Consider the following 18,229-nt stretch of genomic DNA (forward strand, 5'->3'; position numbering starts at 1 on the left):
AATGCCAGTGAAGGAATGGGACTAAAACAGGTTAGTTGAAGTTCAAGCAGGCAAATAGCAAAAACTTTCTCCTTATGTGTCCTTTGATGTGGGGCATAAGGATTTAGGGTGGATCTTCCCATTTAAAATGATCAAGAAAACTCACAGGCATGTCCAGCTGTTTTATTTGTGTCATTTGATTTCAGATGTAATCAGTTGACAACCAAGGTGAATCACAGATTTACCTTTTGATTCTTAGACCCATGAATCCTGACTTTTAGAAAAACTGTACTATATATTGGATGGTGAGTAAAAGCATATACCACTTTTAGGGGAACCCTGGCCTTATATGTGTGTCTTTAAAAGGCCATCCCACTGTTTTAACAGGCCAGCTGTTCAGGATGGTGACAAACATGGTAAGAAGCAGTGGATTATAGGTGATGGCCCTCACGTCTCTGGCTGTGAAGTGAGCTCCTTGGTCAGAAGCAATGCTATGTGAAATACCATAGTGGTGGATAAAATAATTCCATGGATTTAGTTTTGACAGAAGTGTTATAGGCAGGAAGGCAAATCGAAAACCAGACTGTGTCATATTTCAGCAAGGACAAAATACTGCCCTTTCCATAATGGAAATGGTATAATATAGTCAACTGGCCACTTGCTAGCTGGTTACCCAGGGGAATAGTGTCATATTGGACTTAGTATTGGTCTCTGCTACTGGCAAATCTGGTACTTAGCCATAATGGAAGCTAGGTGCAGCCTGAGATTGCCAAGGATTGTAGAGATCATAGAGAGAAGTTGAGGCTTCACACTATGTGGCAGGGTTAGAGTCCCCGAAGAAAAAAACCTAGAAGAGGGTATTGGTGAAAGTGCAGCACAGTTGCAGTGGGCATGCCAACATTTTGGAGATGCCTGTCCTGTGAGATGACCAGGATAGCAGCAATATGAAGTAGAGCCAATTTGAGCCCACAAGAAAAGCTGTATGTGCTGTGGATGACAAAGCTGGATAAATGCTGCTACCAAGGACCTTTGAAGCTCAGTGGATCTTGAGTGGGTCCCAGACATTAAGCAATGACCCTTTACATTGTTGGACTTTGATTTGATTTGTAACTGCCCTGATTCTGACCTCTTAAAAGTATGTGACATTTTTTTATTTTTATGTGAACCTACAGTTGAGATAGTAGGGGGACTTTGGATATTTTAAAGAGACTGAATTTTTAAAGTTTGAATGTTTTGTTTTGGTTTTGTGACAGGGTTTCTCTGTGTAGCCCTGGCTGTTCTGAAACTTGTGACCAGGCTGGCCTTGAGCTCAGAGATCAGCCTGCCTCCGCTGGTGTTGGTGTTAAAAGGTGCTTGTGTGTCTCTATTGTGTTCCCTTCTTTGATTTTTGAAATGGATCTGTCTGTACAGTCTATCCTGATCTGGGACTTGTTTGTTGCCTTTAAACTTGTGTTTTTTCTGCCCTAGCCATTCAACTGCTGAAACTACAGCTATGTCACCTTGCCCCACTCAGCTTTCTCTGTACTCACATACTGGAAACAGGATGAGGATCCCTCCACCTGGAAAGAGGGATATCTACTAAATCCTAGAATTCTTCTATAAGGAAGATTTCTATCTTTTCTTCCACTTAGTTGTTTACACACTTACATATTCTGAGTTTGTATATTTCTGTCCATCTGTCCATCTGTCTGTCTACTTATTTCAAGACAGTTTTTGTAATAGCCTTGCTGCCCTAGAACTCACTTTGTAGGCCAAGCTGTTCTCGAACTAAGATATCTTCCTGTGTCTGCCTCTTGAGTGCTAGGATTAAAGGCATGTGCCACCACCTCACAGCTTGTATATTTTATACTTCAGGATATATTCTGTGTTGAGAGTTTTCCAGGGGTTGAAGAGTTGGGTTACATGATTGTGAAGGCTTGGCAAAATCTAAGTGTTGCTCTTTTTACCCATGTTACTTTCTTTTAACTATCTTGTCAGTTTATTATATAGACTCCCTTCTGAAGGCTTAGATTTTTCAAAACCTACTTTATCTAGGGTTCTTAAACACTTCAACCTCCCTTCTAACCCACCAACCAGAGATAGGGGAAAAAGAAGAACAAGGGAAAGGGTGTTGTGGACCTGTTCAAAAGTAGTTCCTTGGGGGCAATTCCACTCTTCGGTGTTGGATATCAGCAGTCCATTTCAATAGCAAACACCAAACATGAATCAATAGTGGCAGCATGATCCAGCAGAAACATCAAGGCTCTGCCAAATTTGCACAAGTCAGGAAAGTGACAAGAATGAGCTGGAATACCACGAGAAGTTCTTCTGTGTGTTTCAAAGACCAGCAAAGTATTGCAGGGACATAGCAATGCAAGAGTGTCCTCACTGTGGGGTTCTCTTTATATCCTTTCTAATAAGCATCATGCGTGCACCCTCTGAAGTGTCTGTTTTCAGCAAAACATCATGTGCATGTTCTCTCACAAGAGAGCTTCCAGAAAAAAAAATTATGTGACCTAACTGAGTTGTTAAACCAGAAATTTCTACTTCATCCTCCTCTTTATTTTCTAGATCAGTAGCTTGGTTTTCATTTATGCCATTCATAGTTTTCATTTTGACCATTTGAGTTTTCATTTTGCCAATCATTTTAAATTTACTTTCTTCTCTTTTTTTTTCCCTTCCCTTCCCCTTCCTTTTTTTTTCTCTTCCTCCCTGTCTGTCCCTACCACTCATTTGTATGCCTGTACATGCATATGTAATGTGTGCATGGAGGCACAGGCCCATGCAGCAGAGGAGAATCATTAGGCATTTTCTTTATTGCTGTCTGGTTTGTGTCAGCCCTCAAGACAGGGTCTCTCACTAAACCTGAAGATTGAAGTCTCAGCTAGGCTAGTGAGCTCCTAATACCTGCTTGTCTCCACCTTTCCTCCCTTCCATATGTGGGTTACATATATGGCCATGCCCTGCCTTTCTTTCTTTCTTTCTTTCTTTCTTTCTTTTTTTTTTTTCCCAGCTCAGGTCCTTGTGTTGGCAGAAAAAGAACTTTTATATATGGTGTAATTTCCCTACTCCTCATTTCTTTTTTTTTTAAAGATTTATTTATTTATTTCATGTATGTGGGTACACTGTTGCTGACTTCAGACACCAGAAGAGGGCATCGGATCCCATTACAGATGGTTATGAGTCACCATGTGGTTGCTGGGATTTGAACTCAGGACCTCTGGAAGAGCAGCCAGTGCTCTTAACCGCTGAGCCATCTCTCCAGCCTCCCAGTCCTCATTTCTAATCTTTAAAAAGATTTGTTTATTGCATGTGTATATAGTGTGGGTGTGCATGTGTGTGCAAGGGCACATACATGTACACTTACACATATGATTACATATGTTCATTTCTTCCACTATGGGTTCCACTATGGATCTACAGATCAAACTTTGTTAGGCATGTGTGGCATGTCAGGACAGCTAGGAAACCCTATATCAAAAATGAAAACAGGGGAAACAACAACAACCAAAAGCCGAAATACCTGAAGTATATGCCCTACCCCACGCCCGTTGTGATTATACTCCCTTTTCCTCTCAGCCTTTCTCTAACTAAATACTTTCACTTACTGTGTGTATCATTCCAGGGGGCACTTGGAGACTATTTCTTTATGGGTCAATAAATAAATAACATTGGAGTAAAAAGTGAGGTATTCAGACTGGTTTCCTCTAAAATGGTTCATAATTTCATATTTAAAATGAGCTAGATAAAAAGTTATTTTTTTTTCTGTAGGAATGGTAAGACAACTCTGAAGATAATGTGGTTATATTATTTTAGAGTGGTTTGAATAGATAACATTGATCCTGAAATTTAATTAAATGTTTTCTTCAGTTCCTGGGTGCATATTTTTTACAAATAGTTTAAATTGGAGAATTAACAATGTCCAAGGTGAAATATTCTTTGAATCCTTTACTACTTCAAAATGTTCTAGATAAATTTTTTAAAAAAAGATTTATTTTTATTAAAATGTTTTTGATTTGTTTGTTTTATGTGTGTTTATTTTTTATTATATGTGTGGTGTTGTTTTGCCTGCATGTATGTTTGTGTGAGGGCATTGGATTCCCAGAACTGGAGTTATAGACAGTTTTATTCTGCCTTGTAGGTGCTGGGAATTGATCTCAGGGCCTCTGGAAGATCAATTAGTGCTCTTACCTACTGAGCCATCTCTCTAGCACCATATGTGTGAGTGTTAATGGATGGTTTTACTTGCATATGTGCTATCAACATGCCTGGTGCCAGCAGAGGTCAGAAGGCATTGGATCCCTTAGAACTGAAGTTGTAGATGTTGTGAGCCATCGTGTTGTTCCTGGGAATCAAATCTGGGTTCCTCTGTAAAAACAGCAAGTGATGCCAACAGCTGAAGCATCTCCAGCTCTTTTATTTTTATTTATCTAATTTGGTTTTTCAAGACAGGGTTTCTGTGTAGCCTAGCTATCCTGGAAATTGTTTTGTAGATCATGCTGGCCTCAAAGTCAGAGATCCAATTTCCTCTCCTTCCCAATTGCCAGGATTAAAGAAAGGTGTATGACACTATTTCCAGGTATTACTTTTTTTGATTGGTTTTTACAAGACAGGGTTTGTTTGTTGTAGACCTGGCTGTCCAGGAGCTAGCTCTGTACACCAGATTGGCCTTGAAGTCACGGAAATCCACCTGGCTCTGCTTCCCTAGCATTGGGATTAAACAAGTGTGCCACCACCTCCTTGGCTCAGCTATTATTTTTATTTATGTGTATGTGTATTAATGTATTTATGTGTCTTGTATATTTGTTTGCCAGGTATGTGTATACCTGCAGAGGCCAGAAGAGGGTATCTGATCCTCTTGAGCTGAAATTACAGGTGGAATTACCACCTTATAAGGGTACTGGGAACTAAACACAGTTTCTGGAAGAACAGCATGTGATCTTAACCATTGAACCTTCTTTCTAGCTTACTTTTAGGTAAAAATTTAACTTCATTGAGAATTTTCTAAATTAGTTATCTTAACAATGTTGTATTGAACTTTTACTTGCCTATCTGCCTTTATTACTAGAATGACAATTAGAAAATTGTTCCAAGAATTAGTTCTTTATGGAAGTAGTTTCCTTATTTGAATTTTCTTTAAATATTGGGTTTATGAGACACTGGTAAAAATGTTTTTGTTTATTTCAGAAGGCAGTCAACCTTTGAATTACTGTAGAGTAGTGTAGTAGAGAGAGTTGGATAAAATATTGCTGTGGCATCTGAGGTGGGACAAAACACTAAAGTTGAAATGGCCTACAGCACTTGAGTGTTGCAAAATATTTGATCACACTGTGAACCCCCATTTCCTGAAAAGACCTGGTTGTGATGTGTCTCAGCCCTAGCACACACTTTTAAGTGCTAAATAAAGTCAACCGTAGGTCAAGAGGCAGGGAGCAAGTAATCAGCCCACATAAGTAAGCAGGAAGGAGGGTCTTGAGTTGAAGGGTATTTAAGACAGTAGAAGGCGGCTTTTTCTCATGGGTTGCTGGTTGAAGAGGAACGTCAGCTGGGCGTTTTCTCTGCCTCTCTGAGCTACACACACATGAGGTCGTTTAACTGGGTTTTGTTTTTATCTTTCCAGGAGAATAAAAGCAAAACCCTGTCCCACCCCTCTGGGGATACTTAAAAGTGGTCCAGAACACTTGGGTGGTGGAGATGGATCACCAGCCAATGCAGAACACTAAGCTCTTGAAAGTATCCATTGGTTATCCTAAGATTTCATTAGAGCTTCCAAGAAGATGTTTACTTTAAGTAGGTCACTTAGATTATATATAACTGCTTTATAGATCCTTGGCAGTGAATACAGTTTGAGATTTCTTGCTGCCATATTCAGCTTTGCCAAGATAAGTTTAGCTTTTCTTTTCCTTTTTATCCCTCCATCTCTTCCTCCTCCCCCCCCCCTTTTTCAAATTGGCCAAAGGCTTTAACTAATCCATATTCTTGTAAACCAAGAATTTTTTTGTAGTCTTAGAGATCTGTGGATATGTTTGGATAGAGACTGCAGTCTGAAAATCATTTAATTACTTTCATCAATATTGTCCACATGTTTAAGAAAGTATTAAAAAGGATGGGAGGAATGGCTCCATAGTTAAAGGTACTTATATTACATAGAGGACCCCATACTTGGCAGTACCCATGTCGGGGAGGGAGGCTCACAACTCTCTGTAACTCCGGTTCAAAGAGACCTGATGTTCTCTTCTGGGCTCCACTAGCACCAGTGTGATCTGTGACATACTGTTTTAAAAGTATTAATTAAAAAAATTAGCTTTCAAAGTAATGGGTTTTCAGCATTTTAATACATACTTAGTTCTGGCTGATTCTGCCCCATAGCTCTACCAACCTGTCTGCTTTTATATCTTATATGTCCTATTGCCTTTCATCTTGCTCTCATTTAAATACACATATTTAACAATTAGCAACTAAGATCTGCATATGAGAGAAAATGTACTATTTGTCTTTCTGTGTTTGGGTTAACTCAATATATTTTTATTTTCTCTATTTTCCTGTGAAATCCATAATTTCATTTTTCTTTACAGCTAAATATAAAACTATGGAAAGCTTATGATTTTCTTTTATTCTAACATAAATATCTGTTCAAAACAATCACAGTCCACATGCTTTTGGTGGAGAGACAAAAGGATAGTTTTTGAAAACCACTTGCTTATTGCTTTCCTGTTATTTCTCTCTTGTGGCAACAATTTAAGTATCATGTTTTGGATTCTCTTAAACTCCTCCCCAGCCAACAGAAAGCTGTACACCTAACCTGCCATAAGGTACCTGTATAAATTGGGTGGTAGTGGCACGTGACTTTTAATTCCAGCACTCAAGGCAGACACAGGAATATCTGAGTTTGAAGCCAACTTGGTCTTCAGAGCATGTTTTAGGAAAGCCAGGGTTACACAGAGACAACCTGTCTCAAAACAAAACAAAAAGTGTCGTTATAAAATTATGCTCTGGTATGTGTGCACTTGCATGTGTGTGTACCACAGACATGTCTGGTGCTGCTGAGGCCTGAAGAGGGCATCAGATCTTCTGGGAGTGGAGATGGTTGTGAGCTGTCAAGTGGATGCTGGCAATCAAACCTGGGTCCTCAGGAGGAGCAGCTAGTACTCTTAATTGATCCCAGAACCCCTTAAAAAGTTTACTTGCCATTTACAAGTGTTTTGTATGCATGTATGCATGTATATTTACTATTTGCATGCTCTGGAACCTGAGGAAGTAAGAAGAGGATATTAAATAACCTGGAACTGGAGTTAAAATGATTGTGTACAATCCGTGGTAGGAATACAACCTGGGTCCTCTGTAAGAGCAGCTAGTACTCTTTAACAACTGAGCCAAATTTTCCACCCATAAAAGTGACCTTCAGAAACACTGTGTAGCCTAGCCTAGGCTCTTCTTGAAGTCTTTTCTGTCTTCCTGCCTACCTTACCCTCCCCAGTTCTAGGATTTCAGACATGAGTCAACACTCCTAACATAGTATCCCATTTCTTTAATTTCCATTATCATTCTCTTAGTCCCATCTCTCAGTCATATATATTTTATTATATATGTATATGATTATGCATATATCATAGTTTATATGATCATTAGAAAGGATTATAAATGAATATTATGATCTTGACAGAATGATTTATGATATCTGTGTGGAAAAGCTGGATGGATGCTTCTATATTTGAAGTTATTACCTGAGTGGTATTTGATAAGTATATGGTAACTGGGGTTAAGATTGTATTTGTAGCTTTGTATCTGTGTTTCTGAACTGGGTTTATTTAATTTCAAAGTACTTGGAATTACTATTAAGACACTGCTTTAAAAAAAAAAGACATTGAGACATTGCTTTATATAATAAGGTACCAAGAACAGGAAGGGAATGATCAATCACTAAGGTAGTTGAGCAGAATTTAGAAAGTTTTCTGTGGGTTTGAATGATCATTTTCTAAAAATTATAGAATGATGTATTAGGGTAATGTCTTACCAGACCAAAGTCAGATACTTAGTCATAGGTAACCTAGTAACTTACAAATAGCCTTGTATTAAATCTTTTTAAAATTAATTATTTAATTGATACTAGCTGTGTCCCAGGCTGTTCTGGAACTTGCTCTGTAGATCAGGCTGTCCTCAAACTAAAGACCACCAACCTCTGTCTTGCATTGAGTTTTTTCTGCATATGTCTGTATGGGGGTGTTGGGTACTCTAGAATAAGTTACAGATAGTTGTGAGCTGCCACAGGAGTTCTGGGAATTGAACCTGGATCCTCTGGAAGAGCAGCCAGCATTCTTAACTGCTGAGTCATCTCTTCAGTAACTTTGATTGGTTGATTGATTGATTGATTGTGTGTGTGTGTATGTGTGTGTGTATGTGTGTGTGTGTGTGTGTGTGTGTGTATAAATACCTGTGAGCTTTGTGTTACAGGAGCATAGGTATCTTACCAGTGGCAACACCACTGAAGACAATGTCTCTCCATTCTCTAGCAACCACTGACTGCCTATGAATCCTCAGAGAGGAATGGAGCTTCATGAAGCCCTCCTCCAGCAATTGGTAACTGCTTATAAATGCTCAGGAAAGGGAGGGGGGGGGGGACTCACAAGCCTTAAAAAAAAAAAAAAAGCTGAAAAACCTCAAGTAACCTTAAGATCTCAATGGCTTAAAACATAGGAGATTATTTCTTATTTGTTAAGGTTGGCAAGCATCTCTAATCCATGATATTACTTAGTAATAATAGAGCAACCACTATCTGAAATGTTGGTAGAGCCTTTTGGAAGCTCCTGCACCAGCAACTTAAATTCTCATGCTACAAATGATTTTGATGCGTTGTGAGTTTTAAGGTATTGATTGCATCTAGCCACGTTGTTAATCTAGCCACACCTAGTCACAACCATATTAAAGCCCAGTAAGATAACCTTAGCTGTTAACAGCAGCATTAGTGACTACTACATTATATTACAACACATTCCTAGGCATATAAAGTAGGTACAGATGAAGTGATAAGAATTTGCTTAATTTTAATCCCTGTTGGGGATGTTTGAAAAGGACTACCTGGATTACTGGCACATTATATTGGAAATCAGTTGTTTTATCAGCTCTTGGAGGCCAAAAGTGGTCATCAGATTCTGTGGAACTGGATTTATATAGCTGGTTATGGGTGCTGGAAACGGAATCGTGGCTGTTTGGAAGGACAGCCAGTGCTATTAACACAGCCATTTTTCCAGCACCCAATAGAATTTCTACAGCCATATTTGCATTCTCGGTCAGTGTCTTTTTTTTAAACATTTTTATTCCTCCTTCTTCACTTCTGCTTCCTTATCGTCCTCACTGTATTCACTTTGGTTCTTATTAAAACTATAAGCTTTACATATGGAAACTTACTGCAGCAACTCATCTATGATGAACAGTGGGACCTGAACATGGTTGGCTGTCTAATCCATGTATATAGTGTATATATACTTATTGTGAACTAGCATTATTAATATTTAGTGTTTTTGAATTAGTATAAAAATATTTGTGTAAAGCCTTTGAGAAAGTAGAAAACATCCATGAGAGATAAAATTAGTCTTCAGATTAATGGTATAAAATCAGTTTATAAAAAATAAGTTGTGTTGGGCTATTGAGATGGCTTAGCAGGTAAAGGAAAGGCATTTGTAACCAAGTCTGATAATTTGATTTTGATACCCTGAACCCACTTGGTTATAGAAGAGACTCTATTCTTGCAAGTTGTCCTCTGACTATGGTATGCTGTACATGCACAAGCACACATAAAAATAATGTAATTAAAAATAAAATTAAAAGTTATATTCATAAGCAATTCCGAATACTATATTTTTGAAATATCAGTAACAGGTGTTAGAATTGTTTAAAACTTGTTCAAAAAGTATAATTGAGTTATCCAGTACTTTTAATGCAAATTATATGAAGAGTCATCTCCATTTTGTGGTTTTGTTATATTCTTCCTCTGCCTTTTTTTCATTTTGAGCCCCTGAAATCTGTTCTATTTTTACTTCTTGTGTGTCTACATACTGAAGCCATCTCTAATTTCATGCTTTGAAGATGAGCAAGAGATACTCCCCTGTAAGATGAGAGTTGTATAATAGGTGACTATTAGGGGCATAAACAAGTCTTAGTAAATCAAGAGATTTTTTTTTTCTTTTTCTTCAGCAATAGCAATGTAATACCAAGTGCTTGTTGGTGCTATGACTGAAGAAACTTTTACCTACTTTTTATTTATTGTGCATTGTTGCAGATTAGGACTTTGTGATTCCTAGGCAAGTGCTCTGTCACTGAACTGTATTCCCAGGCCTGCCTACTTAATTCTTTAAATCATTTTTAAGAGTTCAAGAGAGGGCTGGGCATGGTGGTACATGTCTTCTTTTTAACATCCAGCACTTGACAAGCAGGGGCAGGACGATCTCTCTGTTTGAGGGAGTTCTTCGATAGCCAGGGCTACATAAAGAGACCATATCTCAAAAACCAAAACAAATAAAAAACCCTATAATATCTTCATTTTTATTATATAATGACAGTTGAATAGAATTAAACTTATTAGGCTACTGGTCAAGGTTTAGATTGAAAACGTTAATAGAGAAAACATTCATTTTTTTTTTTTTTTTTTTTTTTGGTTCTTTTTTTCGGAGCTGGGGACCGAACCCAGGGCCTTGCGCTTCCTAGGTAAGCGCTCTACCACTGAGCTAAATAAATCCCCAGCCCCACATTCATTCTTTATACTTTAAATGCCATCTTTACTAAATATTATGGACTATATCTAATGATATGCCCATTTTTAAATTTTACAATTTTATTATAATATATGATTTTTATGATAAAAATGCTACAAAAAGTTTTAAAATTATACAAGATTAACCAGACACAGCCTTTGCATAATTCAGTGAACTGTACAGTTTAATTTAAAAGAAAAGAAAACAAAAGAGGAATAGACACTAAATACTCTTGGGGGCCAAGATTTAATTTTTTTCTTTTTTTTAAATTTTAAAACAGGATCTAACTATATATCCCTAGCTGGCTGGGTCTGGAACACGTAGAGATCATCAGTCTTTGTCTGCCTTTGTCTCTGTGTCCCAAGGGCTGGAATTAAAGGTATCTACCATTAAACCTGGCACTTTATTGTATTTATGTCTGGCTGTTTAGTATTGTCACTTTCTCTGTCTCCTCTGGATACCTGAATTGTGTCAGACTTTAACATTTTTTGGGAAAGATTTATTTTTGGTTATGTCTACATGTACACATGTATGCAAATATCTTGCTGGCCAGAACGATAGTGTCAGATCCTCTGGAGCTGGAGTTACAGGCCATTATGAACAACCTTGACATAGTGCCAGGAACAGATTCTTTGGGAGAACAGCAAGTGCCTCATATCACTTTAATAATGAAATAATTTGTTTGTAAAGTGATTTAATTTTTTAATGAGTATATTTGTAAGTTGAAGCTTGATCTTTAGTATTCATATTAAGTGCATATAACAAAGTATATCTGAGTTTTCAGTTGTAATTTTTGGGTCTTCCTTAGTCTGGATGGCACGATGGTTGCAGAAAGAAAAAAAAAGGTTTTGCCTTGTTTTTCCAAGTTAAAATATTTTCCTATGAGTTTGCCTGTCATTTTCCTACCCCCTTAATCTGGGATAGTCTTATTAGAATGGGGTAGATTAGCTTTATGCAAAGCTATCTTATTAGTTAGATGAATGTCTTATATTGACCGGAATAAAGAGGAGAAATAAACTTGCAGGAGAAATGGCTTAGTGGTTAGGAACACTTGTTACTCTTGCAGAGGACCAGATTTTGGTTCCCAGCATCCACATAGGGGATAATATTTGTGTAACTCCAATTGCAGAGGATCTGACTCCCTCTTCTGGCCTCTGTGGGCAATGTAGGCATTTGGTAAACATACATAAAAGCAGACAAAACACCCAACACATATAACCCTCCTCTTCCTTTTCCCCCAATCCCCTCAAAAAAGAAAATTTCAATTTCAAGAGAATGGGTTACAAGGTTCAACAATATATTGAGTTTTTTTTTTCTTTCCACTGAAAGAAACAGTATTACCTGGAGCAATGGCTGTAAGTCCAGAACTGGAAATATTTAGAACATCTTTTCATAGTAAAAGCAAGCAAATTCACAGTCACCGTACTGGCAATTTGAAAGACTTCATACTGGGCAGATAAAAGAATAATTTCTGGGATTTGAAGCACAGTGACCTTTAGAATTATTATTAACATAATAACAATAAAGTTAATAACAGCACAACACCCTTAAACATCTTTTTTTTTTTTTTTCTTTTTTTTGGAGCTGGGGACCGAATCCAGGGCCTTGCGGTTGCTAGGCAAGCGCTCTACCACTGAGCTAAATCCCCAACCAACCCTTATAAACATCTTAAGATGTTTTAGAATCAAGTTATTTGTGGGCACAGGATAGAACCAAGTGTTTTGGTGTACGTGTTTATGTTCATGTGTGTGTAGGTAGAATTCAGTGTCATGTTAGGTATCTTCATTTGTCACCTAACACTTTATTTAACATGCTCCCACCTCACTTTAAAAAGAAAAGACGGGGTTCGGGATTTGGCTCAGTGGTAGAGCACTTGCCTAGCAACCGCAAGGCCCTGGGTTCGGTCCCCAGCTCCGAAAAAAAGAAGAAAAAAAAAAAAAAAAAAGGAAAGACGATGTCTCACTTAGTAGCTCTAACTATCCTGAACTCCGTACGTTCAAGCACAGTTTGACTTTGAACTCAGAGATAGATCCATCTTTCTAAGCCTCGAAAAGGTTGGCATTAAAGGTGTGATTTACAATGCCTAGTTCATTTTACTTTTTAATTATTTACTTTTATTCTGTATGTGTGAGTGTTTTGCCAGCTTGTATGCCTATATGAACCACTCCTGTGCCTCATGCCTAGGAGTCCAGAAAAAAGGTGTTGTATTCTCTGGATTAAATTACAGACAGTTGTAAGCAGCCATGTTGGGAATTGAACCTCGGTTCCCTGAAAGAGTAGCCAGTACTCCTAATTTTAATTCTCTCTCCCACTTTCTTTTTGTTGTTTCTTTTCCTTCTCCTCTTTTTGCTGTGGGGAGGACTTGTTGAGGCAGGAATTCTCTGTAGCCCTGACTGATCTGGACTTTCATTGTTGTAGACCAGGCTGTCCTTGAACTCAGAGACCCAGCTGCCTCTGAACCAAGTGCTGGGATTAAAGGCATGTACCACCATATCCAGCTTTAAATTTTTTTTTAATTTTTAATTTTTTTTATTTTTAAGACGATGCTTTCCACTGAACCTGGAGCTTGCTGGCTATGATTAACTAGAAAAACTGGCCAGCAACTACAGGGATTCAGCTGTTTGCACTTGTGCAGGGATTGCAGGAATGCACTGCCACACCTGGGTTTTACATTGAGTGCTAGGATTCTAAACTAAGATTGGAATCGTTTAGTAGTCTGAAGCATCACATTAACTTAGCTCAAAAGCTTACTCCAGATATAATAAATAGTCTTTTATCCAAAACTTTCAGATGTTGGCATTTACCTGAAATAAACCTCAATATTTGAAAGTTAATGGAAAATTCCAGAGTAGACTTTGAGGTTTAAATTGTTCATCATTCTGAATAATATGATAAACTCCCACTTTTCCTGTTCTTTTTCTATCCATAACACAAACCATCCTTTTATTGGTATTTCATACTGTAGCCTGGAGTCACTTAAGTTGTAGTGCTTCCCTTTACCTGTGTTCAGATACCCTTAACTTAATGACAGAGAAAGCACAAGAGCTGTGATGCTGGCAACTCAGAAAAGACCTGCCAAGTACTTCATTTGAGCAAAAAGTTTTGAATGTTTGTTTTTATGTATGAGTACACTGTAGCTATCTATCCCATTATAGATGATTGTGAGCCACCACGTGGTTGCTGGGAATTGAACTCAGGCCCTCTGGAAGAGCAATCAGTGCTCTTAACCTCTGAACCATCTCTCCAGACCTGGGTTGTTTTGTTTTGTTTTGTTTTGTTTTTGCTGTTTTTGTTTTGTTTTAATTTAAGAAACTGTTCTTAATGGGTGGTTGTGGCAGCAGCAGGTGACTTTCTCAGCACTTGAGGCAGATATCTGTGTTCAAGGACAGCCTGGTTTACAGAGCAAGTTCTAGGACAGCCTGGGATACACACAGAAAGCCTATCTTGAAAAACAAAAACCAAACTAACAAAAGGCTTTTGGCTTAATTAGGAAAGGAAAATCATATGCTTAGGTTGTTTAGATTTTTAGATTTATGGCTAGGAACTAACAGTTACTCAGTTTGTGAAATTGTGAAAAAGGAAAAGGACCCATGTTGCTTTGCACTTTACACTGCAAAAAATCCTTTTCCTAGTGGCTTTCACACACATCACAAACACACAGTAATTTCGATTTAAGGAATTAAGAAAACATTTCTTAGGGCTGGAGAGATGGCTCAGCGGTTAAGAGCACTGACTGCTCTTCCAGAGGTCCTGAGTGGCTCATAACCATCTGAAATGGGATCTGGTGCCCTCTTCTGGTGTGTCTGAAGACAGCAATAGTGTGCTCATATACATTAAATAAATAAATTCTTTTTTTTTTTCCTTTTCTTTTTTTCGGAGCTGGGGACCGAACCCAGGGCCTTGCGCTTGCTAGGCAAGCAATCTACCACTGAGCTAAATCCCCAACCCCAAATAAATAAATTCTTAAAAAAAAAAAAAAAGAAAACATTTCTTATATTTTTCCTTATTGGGTTTCTTGTTATACTTGTTATTTCTTATTAATTCCTCACATTAACAAATCTACTTTGCTTTTGAATAGTAAATTGGCACTGTCTTAAAGCATTAGTGTTGTTTTAGAAACCCAGTGAGTTCTAACATTTGTTTTCCTTAGTTTTGTTTTAATCCTAATAATCATTTACTTTTTTTTCAGAGGTAGCTACCTAGCTACTCTATAGAGACAGAAGCCCTGGTGCTATCTGTTGCAGTTGCAGAGAAATTTTCCAGTGGAATCCTCCTCCCCCTCCTGCAAAAATAAAAGTTTGAAAAAGAATAGTAAAATTATCTACTTTTCCTATGTGGGTCAAGAGGGCTTGATATCTTAAATCATAGAATCATGTAAAACTTAGTCTTGCTAGCATTAAACTTCTGATATTTAAAACGAAACCTTTAGATTTAATTCCAAATTTAACAAATAACTCGAGTGTATGCTTCTAAAAATAGCAACTTTTTAATAAACAGCATATAATTCTTACTACCATAAGAGAGATAATAAACTAGACAATTAAGTTAAAAGATATAATCTATTAGTGATGAGTACACTTCAGGGAAAGTAAGATTGGTGATGTGGATGGGTTGAGATTGACATGTTGATTGCCTTAAGGGACTGGCTTTCTAGGTGGAGAGAATAACAAACACAGAACCCCTGAAATGGGCAAAGAGACTTATACTGCCTGGGGCACATGAAAGTGAAGGAGTCTGGGTATTACTGGGTGAGAGTGAGACAGCATTAAACGTGTTTCCATATAGAAGTGACACAATTACACACAGGAATAACATTTTCACAGGTTCATTCTTTGACTTACTGCACTGAGTATATAAACTGCTTCAGGACAGGACAGTGGCTGAAATAGGAAAAAGATACATCAGTTGAGAAGTGAATGAATTTTGGATATATTTTCTAAATTTAGTTATCAGAATTTATTGGTAGAGATTTGTTGTGGAGGTTAGCGGGGTGGAAATGTATTAAGAATTATTTTAAAGTTTTTGATTTTATTTTTTAAAGATTTACTTATTTATTATTTTATTTAAGTACATTGTAGTTGTCTTCAGACACACCAGAAGAGGGCATCAGATACCATTATAGATGGTTGTGAGCCACCATGTGGTTGCTGGGATTTGAACTCAGAACCTCTGGAAGGTTCCTAAACACTGAGCCATCTCTCCAACCTGGTTTTTTATTTTTAAAATTATGTGTGTGCATAGTTATACTCGGGTATCTGCACATGTATGCAGGTGCCTAAAGAAGCTGGAAGGATTTACATTCCCTGGAGCTAGAATTACAGGCAATTGTAAACCACCTTATGTGAGTGCTGGAAATCACACTCAGGTCAGATCTTCTGCAAGAGCAGTATGTACTTTTAAGCACTGAGCCATCTCTCTGGCTCTGATTTTAAGGTTTATGATTTGAGCAAATGAAAGGATTAAACTGACATTATTTAACATGGAAAAGAACAAGGATAGCTTATCAGTAACTTACTTTTGAGTTTGCTAAGTTTGAATTGCCGATTAGAGTTAAAAAGGAGCAAGCTGGTTTGGTCGGGGTTTCAGTGAAATCCAGATTTGACTTAAAAGATACAAACAGGACCATTGTTAATAATGCACTTGGGGGTACACACACACACACACACACACACACACACACGCCCCTCCCTCTTCCTCTCCCCTCCTTCCTGTACCCTCCCTCCCCCTCTTCCCTCCCCCTCCCTCTCTTCCTCCCCTTCTCTGAATAGTTCAATAAGGAAATAAGTAGTTAATACAAAGAACTTAAATCTTTTGTACTGGGTTGGGGATTTAGCTCAGTGGTTGAGCGCTTGCCTAGGAAGCACAAGGCCCTGGGTTCGGTCCCCAGCTCCGAAAAAAAGAACCAAAAAAAAAAAAAAATCTTTTGTACTAACTTTTTAAGAGTCACAGAAACTGATGGAGGATAGGAAGTAGTCAGTGAGGAAAACAAAGCAAAACGAAATCAAATTTGGTTGGTCTATAAGTCAAGCAAAGAAAGTTTCACATAGAGGTCAAGTAACGTAGGGATGAAGTTGCCAGTGGAGATGAATGTTATTTTGAGGGAGTCAGTTTCAGTGACGTAGGCCAAAGTTTGGTCTGAGCTTGAGAGGAAAGTGAGTATAGGAAATGAAAACAACTCTTTAAATTGTACCTCAAAGGGAAAAAGGAAGCACCTGAAGTTAGGTTGCTTCATTTTTGTTTTGGTAAAATTGCAGAATTATTAGCACATTAGAATATTGAGATTGAATTTAGTGGAGAGGGAATGATTGACACAGGAGGGAACTGGAAGTTTTGAAGCAGTATCTTTGAGAAAATAAGGTGGGACTCTAATCACTGCCTGTGTTGGAAGCTTTAAACACAGTAGCTTTAGCTTAAAGTACGACCAGTTTATCTGAAGAAACAAAAAGGGTGGTGGTGTAGTTAGTATATGAGAGTCAGGAAGATTAAATATGTAGAATATGGAAACAGTTTAGTACATGAATTGAGACTTTTCATGAGCGTTGGTCAATATTTATTTTTCCCCCCAAGGTTTATTTTTATGGGGCTAGAGAGATAGCTTAGTAGTTAAGAGAGGGGGCTTGCTCCTTTTGCACTCCAGCACCAGGGCCAGGCAGTTCAGAACTGCCTGTAACTCAGTCCCAAAAGATCTAGCATGTTCTCTCTTCCTTGGATACTTGCATACACATGGTGTGGTCATGCATATAAATAAAAATAATACAAATACATTTTAAAATATATTATTTTGTGTCTGTCTGCCTACAGGGGTGAGAATAAGGCACTTGCTGCTCTTTACTGCTAAGCCATTCTTCCACTTTGTTAATATTTATAAAGTCAATAATTAATTACTTAGTGGTCTCTTCAATTACTACAGCTGTCATTTGGAGAGATATTGCAAGAATAGATGTTTGAAAAAACCCAGGATAGCTAAAACCAGCCTCAACAATAAAAGGACTTCTGGCGGAATCACCACCCCTGACCTCAAGCAGTATTACAGAGCAATAGTGATAAAAAGTGCATGATATTGGTACAGAGACAGGCAGATAGACCAGTGGAATAGAATTGAAGACCCAGAAATGAACCCACACACCTATGGTCACTTGATTTTTGACAAAGGAGCCAAAACCATCCAATGGAAAAAAGATAGCATTTTCAGCCAATGGTGCTGGTTCAACTGGAGGTAAGCATGTAGAAGAATGCATATCAGTCCATGCTTATCACCCTGTACAAAGCTTAAGTCCAAGTGGATCAAGGACCTCCACATCAAACCAGATACACTCAAACTAATAGAAGAAAAAGTGGGGAAGCAACTCGAACACATGGCCACCTACCTAGACTATTAAAGCATATCCCAGAAAGACACAGAATTTCATAGTTTTAATCTGAAACAAGATGATTTTTAAGGCCTTGAAGGATGCTTAGTTTTCTTCAGTATCTAGATAAAGGTTCTTAAAATCAAATTGTAACTGTCTAATAGAAAGTTGAAT

At 37.9% G+C, this 18,229-nt stretch overlaps 1 protein-coding gene across 26 annotated transcripts in view; it reads left to right on the forward strand.

The window, feature by feature from the left end:
• Positions 1-18,229, forward strand: part of Ube2g1 (ubiquitin-conjugating enzyme E2G 1) — a 79,453-nt gene that overhangs the window by 10,488 nt on the left and 50,736 nt on the right. For 5 of the 26 annotated variants that reach the window (XR_015630991.1, XR_015630993.1, XR_015630990.1 and 2 more), the window contains exons 2-3: positions 8,469-8,535; positions 10,987-11,085. The exons of 17 other annotated variants lie outside the window; for them this stretch is intronic. The gene's annotated coding sequence lies outside the window, so the exon portion shown is untranslated. The remainder of the gene's footprint in view (positions 1-8,468; positions 8,536-10,986; positions 11,086-18,229) is intronic. 4 more of the 26 variants (XR_015630992.1, XM_087574193.1, XM_087574183.1 and 1 more) reach the window with 1 other exon arrangement.

The sequence above is a fragment of the Rattus norvegicus genome, chromosome 10, assembly GCF_021556685.1.
Source record: "Rattus norvegicus strain SHRSP/BbbUtx chromosome 10, alternate assembly SHRSP_T2T, whole genome shotgun sequence".
Classification (NCBI taxonomy): domain Eukaryota; kingdom Metazoa; phylum Chordata; class Mammalia; order Rodentia; family Muridae; genus Rattus; species Rattus norvegicus.